Below are 25,255 nucleotides of genomic sequence, written 5' to 3'. Positions count from 1 at the left end.
GATGAATGTACGGGAAGGAGGTTTCCTACTCTGTTTTGGTTCTGTTTTACTCTATAGCCTTCCAAGCTCATATATATCCAAGCCAAAAGACCTTTATACCCCTAGGTCTTTAAAAGCTTCTAAAACCACCTCAAGGGTAATTTTGACACTTTCCACCTACACCGTTAATCATAATTAACGCTTCCCAATTCCCGCTAATCTCAAAATTCTCAAACACCAACAATTCACCTCCCGTTACCCTTTAATGCCCAGTAACACTCTAATCATTAAAAGCACCCCAACACTCACCTCGAGCCCCGAGCTTAAGCCTGTTATGACCAAACCGAGATTTAACATTCCTTGATCGTCTCATGCCAAATATCTCGAACAAACCCACATCATAATGTGGTCTCAAATTATATCACCAACATGCAAACAAATAACCAATTTACCCTCAACGGGCCAAATTACCATCACACCCCTGTAATAAGAAATATGGACTCACATGCATGCATTTCACATCATATCATAATATAATCAACATATACATGCATTTTATCAATTAATAACTTAATTAAGCAAGTATGGCCCTCCCGGCCTACTGTTCACGCCGTTAAACACAACGGAGAATTCGGGGCATTACAAGAACATCTAGTTAATGATGATGTGAGCAGCCCGAGTTAGGCCTTGGCAGCATGGTATTCAGGCAATTGGCAGGTCGCCTCTTAGGATGACGGTCCAGTTCGAGACATGTAGTGGCCGGATCCCCTTTAGGACGCTCTGAATGCTCAGCTCGTGGAAACCTGGTCATGACGCATACTGAAGGATCCCGAGAGATTTGGAGGCACTCTATAACCCTCATTAATGTCCAGGCAGTATTGCACATTTATTGTCTAAGATAACATGAGTATATTCTATTAGGCAATTGTATCACTATGTAAATGAGAATTATATTTATTAAATATATACCATATTTATGCACACAGTTACCCAAACCTATCCAGGAATTTCCACTGTAAATATCAAGGATAATGGACAGGAAAAGAGACTGCCTTTTTGTAATACTGAAACTCTACAGAAATTGTGAGAGAGTGATAATATTGACTCGTGGACTAGTTGGATTTTAACCACTGAACAAAAATGTGTGTGTAAGAAAGGGATCATATAAGTTCATTACGGTTTGCAAATAAGCACTAATATTCTTATTAGATTTCTAAATCTATTGTTGGCAAAAAACCGCGTCAATAGTTTGGTGCTTTCGTTGAGAGGGAATTAGTGTTTAATCCTTTACAAGTTTCATTCGACATTCATCATGGTGGTTACTTGATCGATGCATGACAACGAAATGGAACAGCTTGGTGGGCAAGAGGCGCATCATACTGCTGAAAAGGGCCTAGATGTTCAGCAACGTCCTGGGAAACAACCAGTGGGCCAAGACGACACTGGGAGTTCAGCATCACACCCACCAAATCCTAATCCAAGATATCTAACAACTGTCGAGATGGAGAATGCCCAATTAAGGAGCCATCTCGCTAGGGCCAACATATAGATTGAGGAGGTCCTAGCTCGGTTACCCCTTCTAGCAACCGATGCTAATGTTGGAAAGAGGCAAAGTGGGTCTTGTAATGCCCTACTACCCTAGATCCGTTACCACATGAATTTAGAAAAAAGTGTCATTAGCTTGCTAATCGAGGTATTTTACCAAAAAGTGTGGTTAATTAAAAAGAAGACTCAATTAAATTTTGATATAAAAGCGGTTGGACATTCATTTAAATTATAAAAGTATTACATTGAGATCCCAAAATACTGTTTAAAAACATATTTACAACTCAAAAGGGGAAATATTGTCGACCTAGGCGATAAAACTAACCTTTACAACATATTCCTCAGAATAACCCTGACCATGGCAGCCAGGTAGGCCGAACATGTACGCACCACTCCATGCTCTCCAACTCATGGTTGATCGACCTTTTCCTTACCCTTACCTGCTCCACAGAGCACCCGTGAGCTGAGGCCCAGCAAGAGAACCTCAAAGCACAACATACAATAATTTATCTCAACAAATAAATGTTGAGATTGGTTAAATATAATTGTTAAGTTGTTTACACGTTGAGGTGCAAAACACTTAACGATTTTCACTTAAAGAGAAGTGACAACATGAGATTGTGTAGAAGGCATCTAAAAGTGACTTCTATGGGTCTAAAGTGATACAATGAGGTATCCAAACATTCCCAAAAAGTTTGGTAGCATTTGGAGAAATATTAGGACCATTGGAGTGGTCTAAAGTCAGAGAGGGTGGCGATACGTTGCCCCCTAAGTGGCGCCTAAATGCGAAGGGCTTCAAAAGCCCTAGCAGGCGATGCATCGCCTGCTAGTAGGTGACCTATCACCTGTGAGGCGATACACCACCTACATACAGGTGATGCATCGCCTGGGCGGTCTTTTAGGGTCGTACAGTTTACGTAAAATGCTCCAAATGATGTGTTTTAAATGTTCTATTCCTATTGGTTAGACTAATGATGATGCCTACACTATATATCTGGGTTATTAGAGTTGAAAATTCTTGATCACATTTTCCAACTCTCTCTCTAAAACTCATTTTCTCTATAGCTCTCAAGACCAAAGTTTTCTCCAAGAAACTCATCAAGCTTGCTTGACTTGCATGAGTTTCAAGGCTTGTTTAATCCTAAATCTTATTCTACTTAGTTGAAGCTTCAAGCAATTAGGAAGGATTGGAATAAATATTTTGGACAACAATATTCCTATTGTGTATAAGCCTTAGAAGCTCTCCAAATTTGAAGATTTAAGTTGCTCAATACAAATGTTGTATCTCTCTAACCCTAATCTTGTATTTTGTCATTCTATTATGTTGTTCATTATTAGTATTGATGATTAAATGTATCTAAATTCATCTTATCATCATTTAGTTAATTATATTCAATATTAGCATTCATATCATGAACATGTTTATTTGATTATCAAGAATTGCCTTCATACTTTGAATTTGAATCTTGATCAACATCTAGGGTTTGGAATATTGCATTATTATCATAATTCATTGTTGATTTGCAAAGAATAAAGCCATATATCCCCAACATTCAAAATCTCCATTTCTAATTACTTTCATTTTGTATCTTGCATAATCAACAATGAGATAAATTGGTTCATCTTCTACAACCATCAAATCCTTGTTTCAAGATTTGGTTTGTGTTGGACACATAACCATGAAAGATCAAAGAAAGTTCTATTTAGAAATGCTCTACATGAATGCAGATATGGATCAAAGTATTCATCAACAAAGGATGAGACAACTTAATGGGATTACACTCTTAAGGAGATTGGTATCATCAAGTTCCTTATTTCTAAATGTGTAGATTTCAAGAATTTGAATGAAATGTGTTTGCTGCCATATTTTTGTGAGTTTGAGATTATTGTTTATATTAAGAGTACAATTGTGAATGTTAATAAACAATTCAAGGGTTATTATTGTACTTGTTTTGTTTATAAAGTTATTGATCATTATGTGAGATATGGTAATTGTAAAATTAACCATAACGAGATTAGGATCAATACATTTGATGATGAGATCTTTGTGACCTTAAATTGAATTTAATGCATTCGATGAGGAATGTATGATAACCCTAAAGAAAATTGATATGGTTCATGCATGTAGTGATGAGACTAATTCAACCTTAAGAGAAGGCGAACATGTCAATGCAATTGATGTTGAGATCATTGTAAACCTAAGTAAAGATACCAAGGCCAATGCATTTGATATTGAGATCATTGCAACCTTGGGTGAAGTTAATGTAACCCAAGGAAATGTGCAAGGATGGTGGTATGATACTTGTGCCACCATTCATGCAACCTATGATAAAACTATTTTCAAAATCCTTGAAAGTGCAAAGGTGGGACTTGAAGTCCAAATGGGAAATGAAAAGAGATACAAGGTACTTGGAAGGGGTTGTGTAATGCCCCAAAATCCCTAATGAGGTTTATGGTTGGATTAGAAGGCTGGGAGGGCCATAATTGATTTATTATGCCATTAAATGATTATGTGCATGTTTATGTGAATTATATTATAATATGATGTTAAATGCATGCATGTGGGTCCACATTTCATGACAGGGACATTTTGGTAATTTGGCCCGTTGAGGGCGTAATAGTATATTTTCATGCATGTTGGTGATTATTGATAAGACCACATTATAATGTGGATTTGTTCGAGCTATTCGGCATGAGACAATCTTTGAATACTAGTTAGTGGTTTGGTCATAACGGGTTGATTTTGGGGCTCGAGATGAGTCTCGGGATAATTTGATGATTAGTGCATTACCGGGAATTAAAGGGTAATGAGATATGATTTATTAGTATTTGAGAATATTTGGAATAATGAGAATTGGAGGACGTTAAATATGATTAGCGAGATAGGCGGGAAATGAAGATTTGCCCTTGGTGGCTGTTAGGGAAATTAATTAAGCCTAGGGGTATTTTTGTCTTTTGGCTTAAGGATATATGTGAACTTGAGAAAGCTGTAGAAGGTCATAAGCTGAAGCCAAAACATAGCACTAGTTTTCCTCTCCCACGATCATCTTCTCCTTCTCCTTCCCTTTGAATTTTTGAAGCTCCAATTGAGGATTCAAGCTAGGGAATCAAGCCTTGAGGGTTTAGGATTGTTTTCAGCCATTGAAGAGGGTTTAATCTTGAGCTTGAGGTAAGGTTCAGCCATGAAATTTCTGGTTTTTACTCTGTTTTGAAGTTAGTTTTGAGCTAGAAATTTTGATTATAGAATTGAGTAATTGGTGTGGTTTTTAGTGGTTCAAAGCTTGGGTTTTATTGTTGAAATGTTGATTGTGTTGTGGTAATGCTTGGTTTGGATTTGGAGATTTTTGAGTGAGTTTTTGGAAGGATTAAAAGAGGGAAAAAATGAGGCTTTGATGGGAGAAAATAGGGGTTTTCGGCTGATGGGCAGGTAGGGCCGCAACATTTGGAAGGCATGTCGCGACATAGGGTGCAGGAGCTTGAGGCTGGCGCCTCTATTTGGGAGGCGGGCCACGACATGGTGGATGTAGGGTCGTGACTCTTAAGAGAATTTTTGGCCAGAAATGTGTTTTTGTCATGGGAACTCAAACCTTAGGCCTCGGGATCGTTCCTACTACCCGGTTTAGTAGGATTCAACGTCCCAGAGGCTAGGTCTTGATTCAGGAACCTTTTATTATTTATTTTATTGATGGAATCCCATATTTGGTTATGACTAGGTGACCGCTAAGGAACTAAAAGACTAAACATTCTCAATGGTCGTTCATTTACTATTTCTCGCTCGAACCAGAGGTAAGAAAATTGCACCCCATATGTGACATGCATGGTTATTCATGAGGCATATTGAGTGACATATATGTGGACATTGACTGCATATTAAATGCTTAACAATCTTTCTTACTTATGAATGGCACTGACTTATCAGTCAGAATCGACAATGGTGTTAGTATTATTTGTGAAGTTGTGACTTACTAGTCAAGTTCGGCAGTAGTACTGAGCACTGGTCGTATGGCATTGACTTAAGAGTCAAGAACAGTTTTAGCATGTTTAACGCAAACCGAAAAGATTAGATCTAATCGATATAAGCATTGAATGACTCATCATGAGCATTAATGCTTGGCCGACCTCAAGTTCGATGAAAACTAAAAGCTCTTGTCTAGTCTAATGGCTAGTCACTCATAGCTAGGGCCAGAAGGCCCAGGTGACTACATCGTCACATGGCTAAGGGTGCAGAACCCACATTAGTGACTCCATGGTCACTCATTTGGTTTACATTAGTGACTCACTCATTAGTCACTCATCTGGTTTAAGCTAGTGACTCTATGGTCACTCATTTGCTAAGGGTGCGGAACCCACATTAGTGACTTACACATCAGTCACTCATCTGTTTAGGGCTATAAGCTCTAGATGATTATCATAATCATCATCTGAAATTATATACATGTAGTAATGAGTTTTCTTGATGAGACTTGGCTCATGGGTTCTATGTGGTGCAGGTAAAGGGAAAGAAAACCCCACCCAACCTTGAGTGGAGAGCTTAGGTGGTGATGTGTACATATGCGACCGCTTGACCACCACGGCCAAGAAGTTTCTCGGAGGAACTAGGGGTTAACCCTACTTTTGCCGCTTAGGTCGGCGGGTTGTAATTTTACACTGTAATGACCATTTTGGATTACAAATAACCTGTAAACTCTTTTATGGGCCCATGAACAGTTTTATGTTTTAAATAAAATATATCATTTCCTTTTTTATTGAGTTTTTTTTACCTTAGCTTGTTTATAACACCTAGATGCATGTTTATAACCAAATGACTCGATTAGCGAGTTAAGCACAGTTCAAAGCTCACAGTATCTTGGAGTAACCAGGGAATTACAACTTGGTATCAGAGCGTGCCAAGGTTTAGGGTTTCTGTAGACTGGTTGGGCATGTACACTCGTCACTGAAGTCAAGCTCGACTCATGGTTTGGTAATTATTTATGTAGTTATATATTTAACTACTTAAATATAGTATAAATGCTTTACTTGTCTACATGAGATACCTTGATAAGGCTGGGCCTTTACTACTACATCATCAGTAAGAACGTGCTTATTAATACCGATATTGCTAGAACATGCTTACTAGTATTGTTCATTGTGAATTATCAATTGATACGTGTTAAATGCTAAATGCTATGATCATGTATCCATCTGTATATTTGTATAACTGTGGAATATGGGTGATTATCTGCTTGTTCTTGGATCGTGAGGCGGCAAGAGGTTTACTTATCACTACCTAACTGGTCGTATTGACTATTGCAGCAGGTTCCTGTAGGAACCAGTGTACCTGAGGCACCACCTGTATCGGTGCCAACAGTTGAGTAGCTGCCTGAGATTGGAAACAAATGGGAGCCTCTTTATGAAAGGTTCAGGAAACAACAACCTCCAGTATTTGAGGGCAGTGCAGATCTTGCTAAAGCTGAGCAATGGATGAGCATGATTACCACCATCCTTGACTTCATGAGGGTGTCTGGTAATGAGAGGGTGGCCTGTGCCACTTACATGTTTCGAGAGGATGCCCAAATTTGGTGGGAAGTTATATCCCAGACAAGAAATATCAATGCCTTGAGTTGGGAAGAGTTTTAGACTCTGTTCAACGAGAAGTATTATAATGATGCCATCAGGGCTGAAAAAGCTGAGGAGTTTATCAGATTGCTTGAGGGGAGTTTATCAGTAACTGAGTATGCCCTGAAGTTTGATAGATTGAAAAAGTTTGCCATGGAGCTGGTGCCCACTAATGGGACCAGAAGGGAGAGGTTTCTCCAGGAGCTACAACCTAGATTAGCCCGGGATGTTCGTATTACCACTGTGGCTGGGGTTACTGCCTATGCACAGGTGGTTGAGAAGGCACTCACAATTGAGAGTGTAGAAAACAAGATCTGGCGGGACAATGCATCCAGAAGAGAGTTGAGGAGGACATGTCCTCCATTTGTGGGTTCTGGTAGGGGTGGAGGCCCCAGTGATTAGAAGAGGAAGGTTCCTGATACTTTCCCAGCTTCAGGTCCTGACAGGCGACCCCGTGGTATTTCAATTGGTCGTCAGGGTGGCAGTGAGGCCTGGAAGACTTATCCTGAGTGCCCTAGGTGCAAGAGGCATCATTTGGGAGAGTGTAGGGCAATGGCCTGCTTTTTATGTGGGGCAGTGGGTCATCTCAAGATAGATTGCCCTAAAGCAAGAAAGGTAGAACCTAGAAAAATGGATAGCTCGACCCCAGCTCGAGTGTTCACATTGACACAAGCAGAGGCTGAGGCTTCACCCTCAGTAGTTACAGGTCAGCTTCTTAGTGCTCGAACCTCTTATACTGTTTTGATTGATTTCGGTGCTACACATTCTTTTGTTGCTAGTAGAATTATTGATGGACTGTGTAGACCCTATGATTATTAGGCTGTGGGGTTTGGAACCTTATTACCCACTGGGGAGTTAGTAGTATCTAGGAGATGGGTCAGATCTTTGCCAGTGGCAGTGGAGGGTAGAAAGTTGTCAGTGGATTTGATAGAGTTGGTTATGACTGACTTTGACATGATTCTGGGTATGGACTAGTTAGTGAAGTATGGGGCAACCATTGATTGCAGAAGGAAGATGGTCACCTTTGAGCCTGAAGGTGAGGATCCTTTTGTGTTTGTTGGTACTGTGCATGGACCTCACATACCTATGATTTCTGTTTTGAGGGCTAGAGATCTATTGCAAGGAGCTTGCGGTGGATTCTTAGCTAGTGTGGTTGACAACACTCAGGTCATGCCAGTGAGACCAGAAGATACTAGATTAGTCTGTGAATTCCTGGATGTGTTTCTAGAAGATTTACCAGGGTTGCCACCACATAGAGAGATTGAGATCGTGATAGAACTGGCACCAGGGATGGAGCCATTGTCTAAAGCACCTTATAGAATGGCCCCAGCTAAGTTAAAAGAATTGAAAGTACATTTGCAAGAGCTGTTGGATTTGGGTTTTATCAGACCTAGTTTCTCACCTTAAGGTGCGCCAGTTCTATTTGTGAAGAAGAAGGATGGTTCTCGGAGGATGTGCATTGATTACAGAGAACTAAATAAGTTAACAATTAAGAACAAGTATCCTCTGCCAAGGATAAATGATTTGTTTGATCAGTTGCAAGGAAAAAGGGTATTCTCAAAGAGAGACCTTCGTTCTGGTTATCATCAGTTGAGGGTCAAGGAGGGAGACATACCAAAGACTGCTTTTCACACTAGATATGGGCATTATGAGTTCCTAGTCATGTTTTTTGGATTGACTAATGCGCCAGCTGCTTTTATGGATTTGATGAATAGAGTGTTCAATGATTATCTGGACTAGTTTGTGATCGTCTTCATCGATGATATCCTGGTTTATTCTCAGTCAGAGTCAGAGCATGAACAACATTTGAGATTGGCTCTATAGAGTCTGAGGGAACACAAATTGTTTGCCAAATTCAAGAAATGTGAGTTCTGGTTATCTCAGGTATCTTTCCTTGGGCACATTGTCAGTGTGGAGGGGATTAAGGTAGATCCAGCCAAGATTGAGGCAGTCAGAGATTGCCCAAGGCCAAAGAATGCTTCAGAGGTGAGAAGTTTCCTTGGATTGGCAGGTTATTACAGACGTTTCGTGGAAGGGTTCTCAAAGATTGCTACTTCATTAACTGAGCTGACACGAAAGAATTAGAAGTTTGTGTGGTCAGAAAGGTGTGAGAACAGCTTTTAGGAACTGAAGTAGAGGTTGATTACAACTACAGTTCTGAGTCTTCCAACAGATCAGGAAAAGTTTGTGATTTACTGTGATGCCTCACATCAAGGTTTGGGTTGTGTTTTGATGCAGTCAGGGAAGGTGATTGCTTATGTTTCACGTTAGCTGAAGGAGTGAACAGAGATATCCCACTCATGATTTAGAGTTGGCAGCTGTGGTCTTTGCTTTAAAGGTATGGAGGCATTACCTTTATGAATAAAAGTGTGAGATCTATACGGACCACAAGAGCCTAAAATACTTCTTCATGCAGAAAGACCTGAATATGAGACAAAGACGTTGGCTGGAGTTAGTAAAAGATTATGACTGTGAGATTTTGTACCATCCAAGAAAGGCCAACATGGTAGCTGATGCTTTAAGCTGGAAGGATCCGGGACAGATTTATAGTGCGAGGCTGATAGCCAGAGAATTAACATATGATATGACCAGAGCTGGTATAGAGTTGCTGGTGGGCCAGTTGGCCAATATGACACTACAGTCTACACTGTTGGAGAGAATCAAGGAGGGTCAGTTGGGTGATCCACAGTTGATCAAGATCAGAGAAGATGTTTTGGCTGGAGTATCCAGAGATTATACAGTGTCTGATTTGGGCTTCCTTAGATACAAGGATCGGATATGTGTTCCGTTAGACACTGCATTGAGATGAGAGATTCTGGATGAATCTCATACTACTCCTTACTCTTTGCATCCAGGCACCACGAAGATGTATCAGGTTGTGAGATCGTTGTATTGGTGGCTAGGGATGAAGAAGGATGTAGTGGAATATGTGGATAAGTGCTTGACATGTCAACAGGTCTAGGCTGAGCATCAGAGGCCAGCAGGGTTATTGTAGCCTCTGGATATCCCAGAGTGGAAATGGGAGGACATCACGATGGATTTCATGGTGGGGTTACCCAGGACTGTTGGTTAACATGATTCAGTATGGGTTATTGTGGATCGCTACACCAAGTCAGCTCATTTCTTACCAGTGAGGACTACATATACCGTTGATCAGTAAACATATCTCTATGTGAGAGAGATCGTGTGCCTCCATGGAGCACCGAGGTCGATCGTGTCAGATCAGGACCCCACTTTTACTTCCAAGTTCGGGGGAGTTTACAAAAAGCCATGGGAACACTATTGAAGTTCAATACTGCTTATCATCCTCAAATAAATGAACAATCTAAGAGGATGATCCAGATATTAGAAGACATTCTGCGAGCATGTGTGCTGGACTTTGGTGGATCTTAGAGTAAGTATCTACCTTTGATAGAGTTTTCCTACAACAATAGTTATCAGTCTACCATTAGGATGACACCTTATGAGATGTTGTATGGTAGGAAGTGCGGATCTCCCATTCATTGGGATGAGACATGAGAAAGGAGATACTTGGGTCCTGAAGCAGTTCAGAGGACCAGTGAGGCCATTGAGAAGATTAGAGCTCGGATGCTTGCTTCTCAGAGTAGACAAAAAAGTTATGCAGATCCCAAGCGCAGGAACGTGGAGTTCCAAGTTGGAGACTACGTTTTCCTTAGAGTCTCGCAATGGAAATGGGTGAGAAGATTTGGAAAGAAGGGCAAGTTGAGCCCTAGATTTGTAGGTCCATTTGAGATACTGGAGAGGATAGGTCAGGTGGCTTACAGGTTAGCCTTACCACCGACATTGTCAGCAGTGCATAACGTATTTCATGTTTCAGCTCTTCGGAGGTATGTATCTGATGTGACTCGTGTTTTGAGTTACGAAGATCTAGAATTTGAGGCAGATCTCTCCTATGAGGAACAACCAATCCAGATACTTGACAGAAAGGACAAGGTCCTCAAAAATAAGACGATACCTTTGGTTAAGGTATTATGGAGGAACAACAAGGTCGAGGAAGCGAACTAGGAGCTGGAGTCAGATATGCAGAATCAGTATCCCGAGCTGTTCAGGTAAATTTCGAGGATGAAATTTCTGTAAGGAGGGGATAGTTGTAATGCCCCAAAATCCCTAATGAGGTTTATGGTTGGATTAGAAGGTCGGGAGGGCCATAATTGATTTATTATGCCATTAAATGATTATGTGCATGTTTATGTGAATTATATTATAATATGATGTTAAATGCATGCATGTGGGTCCACATTTCATGACAAGGGCATTTTGGTAATTTGGCCCGTTGAGGGCATAATTGTATATTTTCATGCATGTTGGTGATTATTGATAAGGCCACATTATAATGTGGATTTGTTCGAGCTATTCAGCATAAGATGATCTTTGAATACTAGTTAGTGGTTTGGTCATAACGGGGTTGATTTCGGGGCTCGGGGTGAGTCTCGGGGTAATTTGATGATTAGTGCATTATCGGGAATTAAAGGGTAATGGGATATGATTTATTAGTATTTGAGAATATTGGGCATAACAGGAATTGGAGGACGTTAATTATGATTAACGAGATAGGCGGAAAATGATGATTTTGCCCTTGGTGGCTGTTAAGGAAATGAATTAAGCCTAGGGGTATTTTTGTCTTTTGACTTAAGGATATATGTGAACTTGAGAAAGCTGTAGAATGTCATAAGCTGAAGTCAAAACAGAGCACTAGTTTTCCTCTCCCACGATCATCTTCTCCTTCTCCTTCCCTTTGAATTTTTGAAGCTCAAATTGAAGATTCAAGCTAGGGAATCAAGCCTTGAGGGTTTAGGATTGTGTTCAACCATTGAAGAGGGTTTAATATTGAGCTTGAGGTAAGATTCAACCATGAAATTTCTGGTTTTTACTCTGTTTTGAAGTTAGTTTTGAGCTAGAAATTTTGATTATAGAATTGAGTAATTGGTGTGGTTTTTAGTGGTTCAAAGCTTAGGTTTTATTGTTGAAATGTTGATTGTGTTGTGGTAATGCTTGGTTTGGATTTGGAGATTTATGAGTGAGTTTTTGGAAGGATTAAAAGAGGGAAAAAACAAGGTTTTGATGGGAGAAAACATGGGTATTTGGCTGATGGGCAGGTAGGGTCATGGCCCTTGGAAGGCATGCCGCGACATAGGGTGTAGGAGCTTGAGGCTGGCAACTCTATTTGGGAGGCGGGCCGCGACATTGTGGATGTAGGGTCGTGACTCTTAAGAGTATTTTTGGTCAGAAATGTGTTTTTGTCATGGGAACTCAAAGCTTAGGCCTCGGGATCATTCCTACTACCCCGTTTAGTAGGATTCGACGTCCCAGAGGCTAGGTCTTGATTCAGGAACCTTTTATTATTTGTTTTATTGATGGAATCCCATATTTGGTTATGACTAGGTGATCGCTAAGGAACTAAAAGACTGATCATTCTCAAGGGTCGTTCTTTTACTATTTCTTGCTCAAACCAGAGGTAAGAAAACTGCACCCGATATGTGACATGCATGGTTATTCATAAGGCATGTTGAGTGACATATATGTGGACATTGATTGCATATTAAATGCTTAGCAATCTTGCTTGTGAATGGCACTGACTTATTAGTCAGAATTGACAATGGTGTTAGTATTAACTGTGAAGCTGTGACTTACTAGTCAAGTTCGACAGTAGTACTGAGCACTGGTCGTATGGTATTGGAAGAACGGTTTTAGTGTGTTTAACGCAAGCCAAAAAGATTAGATCTAATCGGCATAAGCATTGAATGACTCATCATGAGCATTAATGCTTGACCGACCTCAAGTTCGATGAAAACTAAAAGCGCTTGTCTAGCTAATGGCTAGTCACTCAGAGCCAGGGCCAAAAGGCCCAGGTGACTACATCGTCACATGGCTAAGGGTGCGGAACCCATATTAGTGACTCCATGGTCACTCATTTGGTTTACATAGTGACTCACTTACTCATTTGGTTTAAGCTAGTGACTCCATGGTCACTCATTTGCTAAGGGTGTGGAACCCACATTAGTGACTTACACATCAGTCACTCATCTGTTTAGGGCTATAAGCTCTGGATGATTATCATAATCATCATTTGAAATTATATACATGCAGTAATGAGTTTTCTTGCTGAGCCTTGGCTCACGGGTTCTATGTGGTGCAGGTAAAGGGAAAGAAAATCTCACCCAACCTTGAGTGGAGAGCTTAGATGGCGATGTGTACATATGCGGCTGCTTGACCACCACGGCCAAGGAGTTTCTCGGAGGAACTAGGGGTTAACCCTACTTTTGCTGCTTAGGTCGACGGGTTGTAATTTTACACTGTAATGACCATTTTGGACTGTAAATAACTTGTAAACACTTTTATGGGCCCATGAACAGTTTTATGTTTTAAATAAAATATAACATTTCCTTTTTGATTGAGATTTTCACCTTAGCCTATTAATAACACCTAGATGCACGTTTATAACCAAATGACTCGATTAATGAGTTAAGCACGGTTCAAAGCTCACAGTAACTGTCACGGAGTAACCAGGGCGTTACTTGCATTGATGTGTTCTTCACAAATGGAAATAAAGTGACCCTAATTAATGTTTTTTATGTTTCCGATATGACTAGAAACATTATGAGTGGAAGTCTATTGAGTAAATTCGTTATCAAAATGGAGTTTGTATTCGATAAACTCACTTTGACTAAATTGGGCACTTTTGTGTAGAGTCCAAGAACTTTACTTAGCTAGTTAGATAGTAGTATAATAGTAATAATAGTATTTTCTTTATGACTGTGGATTTTTGGTTCAGACCGGGATTTATTTGGACACTCATAGTAGTACTTGTAGATTTTCTAAGTTTAACCTATAGTTTAGGAATATTAATTTTAACCTAAGGTTTGATTAATATGACTGATATTGAGGATAATATTTATTATACTATAAGGTTTAGATAAGAACCAATAGGATAATAGCACATGTTATGTATAGGTTTATTAATGATTAGGTATTTTGAGGATTAAATTTATTAAGGTTAAAATTTGAATACTCTAAGGTCAGTCAGCATCTTTGAAAACGTTAGAGGGCTTAGTCAAGGCTGTTTACTCAATTCAAATTAAGCTAAAAATGTGTAATTTCGTGTTTAAATATTCAGCGTATGCCGATATATCGCAGCTATAGGGGGCGATATATCGCAGCACGAAGATACGAAAAACACGAAACGTTGCACGATTGCCTCGGGCATACTGGCCCAGGCGATATATCGCCTCTCTCAGCATATTTTGAAAGTTTTCAAAAACATTCTCCATTCAAACCTTCAACCTCTTGATAAGTCCAGCATCTTTTTGAACGAGTCTTCAGCCTATGCTGAATGATAATTCAAATTATTTTCACTTAAAAAGCCATTATTTTATTCAAGTTAAATGAAGATCTTTTCATTCCTAAACTCTATAAATAGGACCTAGTACCCAGCCATTTATTCATCTATTACTCTAAGTTCAGAGGCTGCAAGTTGCTAGGTGAGTGTGAGAGTGTAAACACTTGGGTTGGGAATTATAAGCTTGATCACTATAAGCTTATCAAACACTTAGGGAAGTAAGGTTTATTCACATTTTGGTTCAAGGTTTAGATTGATCATAGAAGTACTCAAGGTATCCCAAACTCTAGTCCATTTCTGTATTATGTTCTTTAAAGTTCTCATAGTCTTCTACTCATTCTAACCTTATTCTTATTCTTGGTTAGGAAATCCAAGTTCTTAAGCACAAGGTTTTTGGTAAGTATATTTTGATAGCATAGTTCCTTCTTCACTTTCATCCCTTTTCTTCAATATACTCACCATATTATAAATGGTTTTTAGGAGTGTTCCAAGGTCCCAAATCAGTTCTCATATCCCGGTTATTTTGGTAAGGAAAATAGGATAAGATTTATGTGTTATATGCTTTTATATGTTATCTTATGATTTTATGTTATGTAATATGTTATGTCAAGTATGATTGTAGACTTGGGCATATGACCTATATGACTAACAAGCCCCAAATAGATTATGGGCATATGACTTGCTTAGCTAGCAAGACCCCACTAATCTAATGGGCATATGACTTGCTTAGTTTATGGGACCCCAAGTAATAATGGCCATTATAGTATGTATGAGACATAAGTGTTATGGTATGTTTTCATGTTGCATTATGAATTTTTATGTATATGGCTATATGTTAGATTTTCCTTGCTGGGCATTAGGCTCACTCCTTTTTGTTTATATGTGCAGGAAAATAGTTTTAGTGGCGGGTAAGGTTCTTGGCAGCTTGGGGAATGTGTATTGAGGCGGAATGGATTCAAAGAGCCGAGAGTTTCGATTCGAGGATGTGGTTTTTTTGTTCTTATGGTTTTTATATGTATTTTTCCGCATTTTATTATGTAATCTCTTTTTAATTATCAATATGTCATGTTTTGGTTTTCAAACAATGGGATCCCATATCCTAACTTAAATTTTATGTAAGTTTGACCTTTGTTTTTTTAAGTTTTAATAAAGTTATGATCTTATCACTTGTAAGTGTTATTAAGAATTAGTGTTTATGTATAGTTTTCATTAATGGTCCAAAAGTCCAGAGTAGTTGGGTCATTACATTTTGTGGGAAAGGGTTATACATGTGATAGAATGATCAAACTTTGTGCTCTTGACAGTGACAATAATGATATGACATCTAAATCTTGCAATGTAATTAATTCTAATTCTATTACTTTGTGGCGTGATAGACTTGCTCATATAGGTTATAACACAATTAAAAGAGGTGTTAAATGTTGATTAATTAATAGTGATGTGAATGAGCATGATAAATGTGAATTATGTGTTAAAGATAAAATGATAAAGAAATCTTTTCCAAGTGTTGATAGATGTTCAAATTTGCTAGATTTAATACATAGTGATTTTTGTGAATTGAATGACATGTTGACTAGAGGAGGAAATGAATACTTCATGACTTTCATAGATGATTGCTCTAGGTATACTTATGTGTATTTACTTAAGAGTAAGGATGAGGCATTTAATGCATTTAAAATCTATAAATCTGAAGTAGAAAATCAATTGGAAAGGAAAATAAAGACTCTTAGAAGTGATAGAGGTGGTGAATACTTTTCAAATGATTTCAATGTGTTTTGTGAACAACATGGTATTATACATGAATGCAATGCACCATACACTCCACAACAAAATGAAATAGCTGAAAGGAAGAATAAAACTTATCTTGAGATGATTAACTCTATGCTTTTACATGCTAAATTGTGTTATAATTTGTGGGGTGAAGCCTTGCTTGCTGCGTGTTATATATTGAATAAAATTCCTATGAAAAAGAACAATGTGTCTCCATATGAGTTATGGAGAGGAAAGAAGCCTAACCTAGGCTATCTTAAAGTGTGGGGGTGCCTTGCTTATTGCAAGAGCACGAAGCCTAAAAAGACCAAGTTGGGTCCAAGGGCCGTAAAGTGTGCATTTGTTGGCAATGCCTCAAATAGCAAAGCCTTTAGGCTATTAGACTTGGAGTCTAATGTAATAATTGAATCAAGAGAAGTGGAGTTCTTTGAGAGTATGTTATACTGTGATAACAAATCTCAAGAACCCATAGGTGTTGGAGAATATCTTAAAGAGAATGATCCAAAGGTTGATGAGCAACCTATATTGCCTCGGAGAAGCCAAAGGCTTAAAGAGTTGGGATTAATTGAGAAATGTTCTCAAGTAGAGATACTCTACGACAGACTTGAAGAAGTCACATGGAAATTTCCTATGATTCTTCAAGTTGAGGATGATCCCAAAACCTACCAAGAAGTAGTGTCTTCATGAGACTATGTTTTTGAGAGAAGGCAATAAATGATGAGTTGGATTCAATTATGTAAAACCACACATGGGAATTGGTAGATCTTTCACAAGGTTCAAAACCAATTGGGTGCAAGTGGGTATTTTGGAGGAAATATTACACTGATGGCATTTTACAAACCTTAAAGGCAAGATTAGTAGCCAAAGGGTTAAACAAAATGAAGGAATTGATTACTTTGACACGTATGCACTGATTTCTATGACAACCACTATAAGAATACTATTTGCCTTATCATCAATACATAACCTTTATGTTCATCAAATAGATGTCAAAATAACATTCCTAAATGGAGATCTCGATGAGGAGACTTACATGGAACAACCGGAGGGTTTTGTTCTAAGGAGAAATGAACATAAAGTGTGTAGGCTTGTTAAATCATTATATGGTTTAAAAACAAGCATCAAAATAATGGCATGAGAAGTTTGATAAGGCTATTGTTTTGGATGGGTGTAGACACAACAATGGACAAGTGCTAATACTCTAAGACTTGTGATGGCTATGTCATATTGATGTGTCTGTTTATTGATGATTGGTGATTTTGAGTAATGAGATGAGAGACATAACGGAAATGAAGAGGTTTCTATCTTCCACTTTCTAAATTAAGGACCTTTGAGAGGTCGATACCTTCTTTGGTATACAAGTGAGAAGAAATAGTGGGGGTTATGCCTTAAGTCAAGCTCACTTTGTTGAGAAAGTGCTTGAAAAGTTTAGTAATCTCAAAATCAAAGAGGTGAATATACCATATTATTCAAGCATAAAGCTTGAAAAGAACAATGGTAGATCGGTTAGTCAACTAAATGGGTTTACTAGCAATCCAAGTATGGAACATTGAAAAGTGATTGAGAGAGTTCTAGGGTACCTTAAAAGGACCAAGCAGCTAGGCCTCCAATATTTAAAGTTCCTGAAGATACTTGAAGGATATTCTGATGTGAGTTGGATATCAAGTGTAAAAGATAATCTCTCCACAAATGGTTGGGTGTTTATGCTCGAAGGAGGAGCGGTTTCTTGGGGTTCAAAGAAACAAACATATATTTCACTCAACCATGGAGAATGAATTTATAGCTCTAGCAGCAACCAACAAAGAGGCTGAGTGGCTTAGGGATCTCATGTTGGAGATCCCAATTTCTGCGGACGAGGTATCGACGATCTCGATACTTTGTGATAGTCAAGCCACATTGGTTAGAGCATATAATGGGGTATATAATGGGAAGTCTAGACATATAAGCCTAAGATATGAGTATGTGAGACAATTGATTCGTGGAGGAATCATATACATCTCATATGTTAAGACAAGTGAGAACTTAGTGGATCCATTTACAAAACCTCTTGAGAAGAGGTTAGTAAGTTATACTTCAAAAAGGATGGGACTAAAACTCCTAGAATAATATATTCACCAATGATGGCAACCCAACTCCAAACTTGTGAACATCAAGGGCAAGAGTAAGAACAAGTTATTGGGTGAATTGTTTCAACACTAACAAAATCATGAGTTCCATCCAAGGATGGTTAGTGTTGGTTTCTATCGAGTGAGGGTTAAGCCTAAGACTTTTAATGAAGTTCAGTTGTGTGCAACAAGCATCTCTAAAGGTAGCGAAAATGTTGTAAGAACTTCACCTATGTGAACTTAGAGGTGGTGCCGCCTCTCATGGGAGTTGGAGTTTCTCCCTGGAAAGTTCATGAAATGGATGAGCACATAGCCATATGAGTGCTAAGTGAGAAAAGTGGGAAAATGAATGGTCAAGTGGAGGTGTGTGTGGTGTTACCGATTTTATCATTAAGGAGTACTTGGTTCAATCTTTAAGACACCAATGACTTCGATAAGGCTTTGTAATACTTTAACTAAGATAAAGTTCAAATTGAAAGATACTTTATTTTATGCACCAAAACTGTTAAGCTAGGAAGATATAATTATATTTAACCAAGTGGGGGATTGCTGAGATTGATTAAATATAATAGTTAAGTTGTTTACTCGTTGAGGTGCAAAACACTTAACGATTTTCACATAAAGAGCAGTGAAAACATGAGATTGTGTAGAAGGCATCTAAAAATGACTTTTATGGGTCTAAAGTGATACAATGAGGTATCCAAACATTCCCAAAAATTTTGGTAGCATTTGGAGAAATTTTAGGACCATTGGAGTGGTCTAAAGTCAGAGAGGGTGGCGATACGCCGCCCCATAAGTGGCGTAGCATTGCCTAAATACGAAGGGCTTCAAAAGCCCTAGCAGGCGATGCATCGCCTGGGCGGTCTTTTAGGGTTGTACAGTTTATGTAAAATGCTCCAAATGATGTGTTTTTAATGTTCTAATCCTATTGGTTAGACTAATGATGATGCCTACACTATATATATGGGTTATTAAAGTTGAAAAGCCTTGATCGCACTTTCCAACTCTCTCTCTCTAACTCATTCTCTCTCTAGCTCTCAAGTCGAAATTTTTCTCCAAGAAACTCATTAAGCTTGCTTGACTTGCATGAGTTTCAAGGCGTTTTCAATCCCAAATCTCATTCTTCTTAGTTGAAGCTACAAGCAATTGGGAAGGCTTAGAATAGAGATTTTAGAAAACAATATTCTTATTGTGTATAAGCCTTAGAAGCTCTCCAAATTTGAAGATTCAAGTTGCTCAATACAAATGTTGTATCTCTCTAACCCTAATATTGTATTTTGTCATTCTATTATGTTTTTCATTGTTAGTAATAATGATTAAATGTATCTAAATTCATCTTACCATCATTTAATCATTTAGTTCATTATATTCAAGATTAACATTCATATCATGAACATGTTTATTTAATTATCAAGAATTGCCTTCATACTTTGAATTTGAATATTGATCAATATCTAGGGTTTGGAATATTGCATTATCATCATAATTCATTGTTGATTTCCAAAGAGTAAATCCATATATTCCCAACAATCTAAACATTGTTATTGGGATACACGATGGCACAACAACACAACAACATCACATCATAGCAGTACAACAACACATAAACACAACAACATAACATCATAGCAGTATAACAACACATAAGCACAATAGCATAACATCATGACAACATAATCAACGCAACAATACAGTAGCACAGTAACGGCCTCCTCCGCTCGGGGTGCGCTTTCAGGCACCAGGTTCGTGGTCTTAACTGAACAGGTGTGTACAACACCCTTAGAGGGTCTTGCCCTAGCGGCCTGCATTCAACATGCTAACGCCGATCCTGGCCCTTTGCCGCTTTTGGCTCTTGCCGCTCCTGGCTCTTGCCGATCAGTCACAACCACAGTTATTACATAATAGTTATAAACAGTACATACAACACTACACACCACATAGCTTTATGGGCACAAACAATTCTCTTACTTATGTCTCGAGCTGATTGAGTACCGTGATCTTGAGCACAGTCCCCTAATTCGAGCTTTGACATAAACCTCTGTGATATCTCCAACCTTGAGCTGATTTCCCAAGCACAGCAAGTCTAATCCTTCAATTCTTTAGTCTAGAATCCTCAAAGTTCCACCAAACTCCAAGCACCAAATAAAGATAGAGGGAGTCGTGAGAGAGAGAGAGTGTGATAAGCTAAGAGAAGTCTGTTTTCTTCTAAGTGATTCTAGAGTCTCAGCTGCCTAATGTCTAAGTTCAAACTTATCCCACAGTCTCTAAAATGTCTAAAATACCCCTTAAGCCCATTTAATCCTATAGTGTTACCAAGGGAAATTCCGTCAATTGCCACATCCCGCTAATTCCTCGAGTGTTCCAATAAATCCCCATTTAATCCCAACATACTTAATCAGTCACTAAATCACTACCCGTTACCTAGTGAATCCCTAACACCAACTGTGTTCCCAAAATACCCCTAGGCTCCTTCCGAGCCGGGTATTCGACCCCGTTGTGATTATTTAGCTAATCTGTTCCCTAGGACTCTCTCGGATCGCACACCACAAATATATCACCACACTCTTGTGGTATCAAGCACAACATACAATTATATTGCATTTATGCCCTCAACGGGCCAAAATTACAAATATGCCCTTAATAACCAAATTGAGTCCATATGCATATTTAATTCACCTAAACAAGCATTTCTAATCACATAATCATTAAATTCACATACTAGCAAAATTAAATCAATTATTGCCCTCTTGGTACGCTAATCAAGGCCCTAAGCCCTATTAGCAAATTTGGGACGCTACAACTATCCCCTCCTTACAGAAATTTTATCCTAAAAATTTATTCAAACATTTCGGGATACCAATTCTGCAATCCTGAATACAACCCTAGAATCAAGTTCTTTACTCTGTCACTACTTGCAACACTTTCACAAGAAGGGTGGTCTGAATCTATATCTCTTTATCTCTTGTGTCCAGAGTTCCACTAGCATCCCTTGTACAATAAGTTCCCTTTAACTTTCAGGACCTCTTCACCTGATCAGGGGTAGTACTCACACTTCTTCCCTTAATATTGGCACCAGTAACATCTCATGAGCCTCTACCCATGTTGGGGTAAGGCTTAACTTTAGGCCCTTGGTCTAGTCCTTGTTAGGATCTTTCAGATCTATTCAAATCTAGGATCAAAATTCTTTCTTTATTTCTTTCCCAAACTCCTTTACCCTTCTTAGTGCACAATATTCGGAGAGGCACAAAATCTCCAATGCTAGAATCTTACGTTCCCACACTCAAGTTTGCAAACTTTTATTTCCTTCAATAAAGTAGACACTCTGCCTTAACAATCCTTATAAATTTTACTGATCCTTCAAACCCACTCTGAACCAGAATCCTTCCTGTTCCTGGTTTCATTTTTTGCGGAATATGTATTTCTCGTTTCCTATCTCGTAATATCTTACCCAGAGTCACTCTAGCCATCTATCGGCCTTCATCATTGGGACTGTATTTGCCTCAAGGTCCCAAAACTCACATATTCGAAGTAAAACACTCAAAGCCTGAGTTACTCTTTCAGGTTATCCATGTCTAATGGTAACCGTTAGTTCCAGATTCCAACCTTATACTCATCACCCTCTATGATCCTTTTCTCAAACCTGGGAACCTAATGGTCTCAATTTAACATTGTCGACTTTGGTGTCCAGTGGGGACGTACGGTCTCCTTTCTTACACACTCCCTCTTTTGATAACTCACTCACGCAAACCACAGTGTATTAACCCAATAGGTCAAGTCATAACTTTTCGCATCCACTCACCTCATCTACAGTCTGAGGTGATCCACCTTTAGGGTTCGTAGCTATATTCCTTCATACTAACTTTAGGATATCCTAGAGTCATAATTACCTTCCTGGCTTCTGACTATCATTTCTCACTTACCAAAAGATTAAGCCGTGCGCCTCCCAGCATTCAACTTTCTGGATACAATAATCGTAGAGAGGTATGTTGGGAATAGTGCCCTTAAAGCAATTGTAGTTGACAAATATTTTAAATGAAATAAATAATTGAATTGAATTATTATGTATATATATAGACCATGTCCGATATTATATGATAATATTAAGTGAATATCAGAAAATTCCAAAGTTTATCTATGTGGTCTTAATCTCATATTGGTATGGGAGGATCGAGATTAAGATAATTTACTTAAATAGTTCACAATAAAATAAAGTTATGGAATCTTTAGATTAATTACTGCTAGTATGATCCAGTAGTATTATGAATACATGTGACCTAGATCCAGGTTACTAGTGTAGTAGGACACTTTAGTGGATTAACTTTGCATGCTGAGAGTATGTAGAACTGGACTAGAAGTGATTTGTTAATATTTGTTTAAACACCATTTCATAGTATTAATTAAACACATCAAACGATGATCTTAATCCTGAGGTTACTATGAACTCCTATATATGTCATTTGATCATTTGATTCATGTGTTAAGGTTTGTCAGAATGATCAGGCTATGAACAATTGTTTTGGGGACTCAATGATGTATATGGCTGGGGACATAGTTTAACAGATATGGAATCTATACCTTCTTATAGATTGAATAATGGTTCCCTATTGGGTTGACTTTTGGAACTGAAAAGGTTATGAGCGCTCACCTCACAAACTTGTTGTGACACAACCTTCACTAGTAAAGTCAATGGTACTCTAGGAACAAGATATAGCTAATAGGGTAAAACGATAATTTTATTCCCTTTTAATTATGAAACATTAATAGATGATTAATGTTGTATGTAATATTATATCAATGTACACTTTATTCTTAAAAAAAATACTCAATAAATAGATGTTTATAATTATCAAGAGTTCAATCTCATATTTTTAGTGGAGTAATCATGAGATTAATAAATATGATTATTTAATCAAAGAGCTTTGATTAATAATGTAATATTTATTGGATTATAGGTCCATAGGTCCCTTGGGTGGCTTTATCAACACCATATCAAGGTAAGAGGTGATACAAGGGTATAACTGTAATTTGGGAATTTGAGAAAAGAATTATTCTTTGGGTATGCAATTATATGATAATTAAGGTTGAATAATTAATTTAATCATAAAATTTTTGAATTTCATATATATAAATAAATTAATTAATTTTTGAAATTAAATATTTTATTTGAGTGGGAGAAAATAAAATTAGTAAGTCAAAAATAGTTTTTGATTTATTGAATTTTAAAAGACGATGATAATGATGATCATCAATTTGAATTTTGAATTTAAATTTTGAAATATGGTTGTCATCTTTTCCTTAAAAAGATTAACGCCTTATTTTGTGTGAGATTGATTTTAGTTAAATAATTAAATAAAAGAAAAATGCAAAATCCCTGAAAAGGGAATAGCAGTACACGCATTACACAATCCAAGGACTGTGCGATGCGTGTATCACTATATAGATATTGTTTCTGTGTAGTTTTTATTTTATTTATTTAATTATTTAACAATTTGAAAATGATTTTTTCAAATATGGTAAGTTAGATATTTACCTAAAATCAAATCCTATCATCATTATTATATTATATTATATTATTATTATTATTATTTGGAAGGTGATATAAATTTCTATATATATGATATAGAAGAAGAAGAAAAAGACTACAACACATATAGACAACAATACAGAGATAATTCAGAATAGTTCTCAGAGTTTTTTTGTTAGACAAAAACTCTCTATTTCTTCTTCTTTATTATAGTCATTCTCAGACCATAATCCAAGTTCTCATGTGTTGAGAAATACTTGTGATTCCTAAAATACAAACCCATGTTCTCTATGTGCCCACACACATCTGGAGGTGTAGAGAACACTCTAGAAGATCGTGGTATGAGTGCTCAAAGCTTTGGGTAGGAAGATCGATAAAAAATACGAAAAGACTCAAGGACACTTGATAGGCTTCAAGAGGTAAAAACTTTATGTTCTTGATTTTTTGTGTTTATATGTTGTATATACATATATTGTATATTTATATACATATTTGTTGCATGTTAATAGTATTGTATGATAATGTTCCTGGATTGTTTTCTTGGTCATATAAATTGTTTATATGATTAATGAATTTTTTTTATTGTTGTCGTTCTATTGTTCTCAATAAACAAAACAACGACCCACCACACGTGAGTTTTTGCTACGTGCTCTGATTGGTTTTCCAACAAGGTAACCTGAGGCTCGTCCCGTATCTTTCCCTCAACATCAGAACTCATCGGATCACTCATCCGATTCACATATCTTAACCCATTTGTGCTAAGGCGGTAGAATTCTTAACCATTCCTACAAGACCTTATTCTAGTGTTTCTTTGTTTATTCATAGAGGTATATCTGTTACTCTTCAATCACAGGTTCCGGGCCAATCCCGGTCATTACCCTTTCCTAACCGTGGCTAACTGGTATTACTGTCAACTCGACATCCCATGCAGAACATCTCATTCTTTATCCCTTCAACCATTGAGGGGTACAATCAATCACTCTACTAGTATATATACGGGCACACCCTAATCCTTGACGTACGACACTAATAGCTTGTGTTCTGAGCAAGGACACGGTCCATTGCACCATCCTCCTGTACGAGTCGATTCCATGCATATCCCAGTACCATGGCGTGTGAATTAACCCTTTATTCCAATCTCTGAGAATCTGACACACAACTATCCATTCAAACAACTTTAGATTTCTATATTACTTTAATCAAGGGTATAACAATCTCTGAAGTTACTTCAGACAGAAGTCGAGGTGTCACACCAGTCTCACCATGTTTCTAATTCCCTAAGGCGTTCCCTTAACAGTTCCCTTGTGGTATCAATCTTAGCTGATTCACACGTAATCTCATCACCTCCCATTAGGTGACCTTGAATATCATTTGGAGAAA

This window comes from Humulus lupulus, chromosome 2, assembly GCF_963169125.1.
Source record: "Humulus lupulus chromosome 2, drHumLupu1.1, whole genome shotgun sequence".
NCBI lineage: Eukaryota > Viridiplantae > Streptophyta > Magnoliopsida > Rosales > Cannabaceae > Humulus > Humulus lupulus.
The sequence above is the reverse complement of the archived record's forward strand: the minus strand, read 5'-3'. Positions refer to the sequence as shown.